The sequence below is a fragment of the Lontra canadensis genome, unplaced genomic scaffold (genome assembly GCF_010015895.1).
Source record: "Lontra canadensis isolate GAN:19392208 unplaced genomic scaffold, GSC_riverotter_1.0 scaffold15, whole genome shotgun sequence".
NCBI lineage: Eukaryota > Metazoa > Chordata > Mammalia > Carnivora > Mustelidae > Lontra > Lontra canadensis.
Window position 1 is genome coordinate 14151903 of NW_022631009.1, and position 5247 is coordinate 14157149.

At 38.5% G+C, this 5247-nt stretch overlaps 1 pseudogene; it reads right to left on the reverse strand.

The window, feature by feature from the left end:
* Positions 1–425: 425 nt before the first annotated feature.
* LOC116868427 lies at positions 426–1935 on the reverse strand (annotated as a pseudogene).
* Between the last annotated feature and the right edge of the window lie 3312 nt (positions 1936–5247).

The following is a 5247-nucleotide window of genomic DNA, read 5'->3' on the forward strand; positions in this document are numbered from 1 at the left end:
ATTTATTTATTTATTTATGTAACCAAAAAAGAACAGTAGCATTGTTTTTAATGAATTTTAGTGCAGATTACAAAGCAGGGCACTAGTTGTGCCCCAACTTGTTAGTACACATATGAACAACTTTTTGTTCCCCCATAAAAGCAAGTAACAAAAGTATATCAGATAGACAGGATAAGATATTTGAATCTAGTTTTTAAAAATCCGCATGGAAGCTAGTATTACTATGGCAGTGTAAAAGACTTTCTGTACTTTTTGCCCCATACCCACCCCATTTATTAATTCAAATTCTAGGACTTTCCTAATCAAGAGATTTTGTGAGAGAATATCTTTTGAGACTTTTAGTGTACAAGGGTAATTTTTCTTGGTTTTACTCTTGATGTCCTTTACCTCTGTCACTGGGTGAGTGAAGGGGCTGGCACAGTTCTTCAGGAATTCTTCTGAGGTACTTTGAACATGATGGTTTTCACTTAAGTATATGTTTGCAGCCCATACTCTCCCAGCTTCTGACCACTCTGGACATTTTGTAGCCACTGAGTGGTGATTAGTCCCCAAACACATCATAGAAGTTCACCCACACTGTGCCAGCATGGAAGGCCTGGGACGGATAATTGGCCTTGTCCAAGTCCTTGGTGAAGACAGCTGCAGCCACACATGGAATTGGTGGCTTTCCCACTGACTTCCTCTATGGTCTTGAACCTCAGGATCTGCATCATTGGCCCAAAGATCTCCTCCTTGGCAGTAGTCGTGCTGTCTTATATATCTCCAAATGGTGATGGTGGGCGAGGCAAAGTAGCCACAATCAGAAGTCACCCCTCCATCAAACAGCAGCTCTGTCCCTCCTCCCTCCCAGATCTGTATAATCAAGGACATTCTTAAGCTGAGTTTCATCTACCTGAGATGCCTAGTTGTCAAAGGGTTCCCAACTATACAAGACCTGACTAGGGTGATGTTCTGCTTCATAAATTCAGTGTAAATATCTTCTTGTACAAAGATCTGGAAACCTGTACAGTAGCACTGACACTGATTGAGGAAAGGGCAAAGGGGGTCTGCTCCATGGCCCAGTTCACGTCTGCATCTGACATGATGATACTGGCACCCCCCACCCAACTCCAGGGTCACTCTCTTGAGATTACTACTTCCTGCAGTAACAGGGACTAGGTGGTCAATCTCAGTGGAGCCTGTGAAGTCCGCTTTGTCCACATCCTCATGGGAGGTGATGATAGCCCCATCTGTGGGGTCAAAATCTAGGAATAATACTAACCATGCCAGGGGAAAAGCCAGCCTCCTTAATGAGATTGGTCACATAGAGGGTGGTGAGTGGAGTCTGCTCAGCTTCCTTCATCACAACCTTTCCCATTGCCAGGCTGGGCTCAGTTTCCAGGCTTGCATCAGGAACTGGAAGTTCCACACAATGATCTGCATGCACACTCTGATAGATTCATGGTGGATGTAGCTGAAAAAGTCCCCATCCATGGAAATGGTTTTCTCATGGTAGTTATCAGCCCAACCAGGATAATAATGGAGGATTTTGGGGACCATGTCCAGATCCACCAGGTAGATGACATAGAGCTTGCTGTTATCCAGGGTCTCCAAGGCTGCCAGGTAGGTCCAGTCTTGCTCAATCAGATCATCCAAGCTATTCACCAGGTGGTCCCTCTCAGACATGTTCATGTGGTGCCAGGGTGAACCCAGCTGAAAGGCAGCCAGGGATGCCTTTACTGTCCTGTCCTCATTTTTCTTGTCTCCTTCAACTACTTGACAGATGACTTCTCCCATGGATGGATTGACGGTGAGGAATACTCTTGCTAACAGCATCTTGCCACTCATTGTTTATGAAGATCTGGTTGTAGAAGACTTTAAGGCTGCTGGTTGGGTGGCAGCAGTAGACACAAGGTGATGCCCCAGGCTGGACCTGAGGCTGGCAGCATGCAACATGTGGTAGGAGCAGGCATGCAGGACCTCCAAGAATCATTTATAATTTTCAGTTTTTTGCTAGTTACTTTGTACTAGCACTTCTGTCACAGTTCATGTTCCCATATATGTGCAGCCTTATTTCTGGGCTCTTTATTCTCTTCTATATGTCTTTCTGTCTAATTCTGTGGTACTACTGCACCATCTTAACTATTATAGCTATGAAATTTTCATTGACATGAAAAAAAACTTTTTAGTATAATTTTTCCTCAATTTCTAATTATAGTGCATTGTCATTAGAGAACATAATTGTATCATATTGAGTCTATAATAATTATTAAAATGAGTCTTTTTCTATCTCTTTTGGAGTAGTTGCTAAGTAGTTTGCAACACTCAGCCCAAGAACTACATTCAGGGAAAATATGTGTGGGAGGTGAGGAGAGAGAACTTCTTTCCCCTCCTCCACAGGTCAAAGAAAGAGATATCTTTTATACTTATTAAGGAGCTTTAAGAAACAAATAAGGAGATTAATTCTAGTCTCCTGGAGCCTGAATAGCGATTCTATTAGTAGAAAGAGGGGAACATTTATCATTAGAGGCAGTAGTTCAGTGTAGAGGGAATAAACAACTAGCCAAAGAGGCACAGCATGCATCAGGGAGCCATAGCCAAGTGTTTCCAGCTGGGGAATCTTTGAGGAACCCCTTGGGACTACCCTCAAGAGAAACATTCAACTTTGAACATCCACTGGGCATCAACATAGATGTTCATAATAGCTGGCAAATAAAAGTTTTCTCTCTCCTCTTCCTCTCCCACTTTTGTCCACCATCAAATTGAAGATCAGAGGATATAGAGAAAGAAATACGAGAATGGATGGAGGAAACAAACAAGGAAATAGTACAACTAAGCATGCCTCTTTCCCCTATGTTAAGCTTTCAGTGAGAAAGAGGAAAATATTTCACTTAAATGAAATTGGGAATCTTTATTATTCGCTGTAATACACATTCTTTTTAGTACATATGAAACATTTACAAAAATACAAAAAAAAACCCTCAATACATTTTAAAGAATCAATATGATAAAAAAAAGACTCTCCTCTGATTATTACAAATTATAAATTGGTAAGAAAATTAATGCTTTAGAATCTTGTGTTTTGGGAAAACAAGACATATTTTCAAACACTTGTGTTAAAGATTATGATTCCTAGAAGGACATCATATTAGTGGTACTTCCTTCAAAAATATACAATCTGAATCTAATCATAAATAAACATTAGACCAAATAAAACTGAGAAACAGTCTACAAAATAAATGACCCAAATTCTTCAAAATGCCAATATCATGAATAACAAAAAAATTGCTAAAGAATTATTCCATATTGAAGGAGGCTAAAGAAACATAAAAGTTAAATATAATGAGTGATTCTGGCTTAGACTGTGGACTAGGAGGGGAAAAAGCTATGAAGGTCATGACTGAGGCAAAAGCAAAAACAAGAGAGCATTATAAACAACTTTATATTAATATCTTTTAATTTCTTTAAAAGTACAAAGTGTCAAAAGTTAATCGAGAGTGAACAGAAATAGCAAATAAGAAATATTAAAGAAACATAGTACAGTCAACATATTTCCCCCACCTTGCCCCCCAGTAGTCCTAGGCTTTACAGATGAGTTCTACCAATCTTTCAGACACAGGTAACAGTGACAGAAGCTGCCCAAGGAAATAACAAATGCTGTCTGGACTAATGGGCAGAGAAAATATTCAATTAATTTTTACTTACACTGTTGTATTAGTTGCTTACATTCTGATTGGCTGTGTTCCATAATGATTAAACCGTGAATATTGTGATTTTTAATGATAGTTTGATTATTTCTCAGGAAAAGTATAATGAGAATTCCAAAATGAGATGACACAACAACAAATACAATTTCACTTATGCATTTTGATGCAAAAATACAAAATAAAATTTAGCTTTAAAAAATTCAACAGTCTTTTATTTTTTTTTAAATCATGCATTGTAATTGTTTAATATTATCCATGGAGAATTCTGTATAAAATCATTCAATGAATGAGTGATGTCAATGGAACTTGTGAACCAAAGGTCACTTAAAATCTTCTGCATAAAAGCAGCAAGAACACTAGCAAAAATTGTCCAATTAACTTTTTCTGAACCTAAAAGGTAACTAAAGGCTAAAACAATCTGGGAAGCATTTATTCAAGAACAGTTGAATTGGGGCACCTGGGTGGCTCAGTGGGTTAAGTGTCTGCCTTCTGCTCAGGTCATGACCCCACTGTCCTGGGATTGAGGCCCGCATTGGGCTCCCTGCTCAGTGGGGAACTTGCTTCTACCTCTCCCTCTATCTGCTATTCTGCCTGCTTGTGTTCTTTCTCTCTGTCAAATAAATAAATAAACCTAAAAAAAAAAAAAAAAGTTGAATCTCAGTAACATTACCTTTCTGGCATATGAACTTGGCCTGCTTTCATACCTCACTCCCCAGCTCCATGGTAGCTTTAAAAACCAATTCCACAGTCACAGGGAAACCAAAAGCATCAGTCACTGGAGAGAGGAAAGGGTTGGAGTTTCTCCAAAGCTCCAGGTAAGTGTCATTATTTGACTTGTCTGGCAGTTCGCATGAAATCATCACTAAAATGGCTTGTCTTTATTTGAACTGACTCAAATTTGCCTAATGCAAAGTTTGTTTTTTTGTTTGTTTGCTTCCCATTAAGCGACTTGCCAAAGACATTAAGCAGCAATTGTTTAATCTCTTAGCTTCCTGAGACACCCATAACGTCTGGGGCAAACAACAAACTGGTCAAACAACTTAAAAGGGAAGAAAGAAAAAAAGAGGGGGTGGAATTCTGGAATAAAAAGTATAATATCTGCAATAAAAATTTTATCAGAGAGACTCAAAAGCAGGTTTGAGCTGGAGGAAGAAAGAATCTAGGAACTCAAAGGTAGTTCAAGGAACAGATCTGAGGAACAGAAAAAATGAATAGTGAATACAGGCTCAGAGACCTAGGGCATACCATCAAATATTCCAACATATACATAACAGAAGGAAAGAGAAAGGGAAAATAATATTTGAAAAAATAATGGCTGAACACTCCCTAATTTTTTGGGAAATATTAATTTACACATCCCAAAAAAGTCAACAAACTTCTAGTAGGATAAGCTCAAAGACATTTCCACTTACACACATCAAAATCAGGGCTGTTGAAAAAAGAGATAAAGGATTCTTGAAATAGAAGAGCTATTGGGAAAAGTAACAATTTTACTTTATGTTTTTACTAAATGTCTTAAAACATTGAAAGTTCAAATATTCTACAAAAGACAGTATATTCA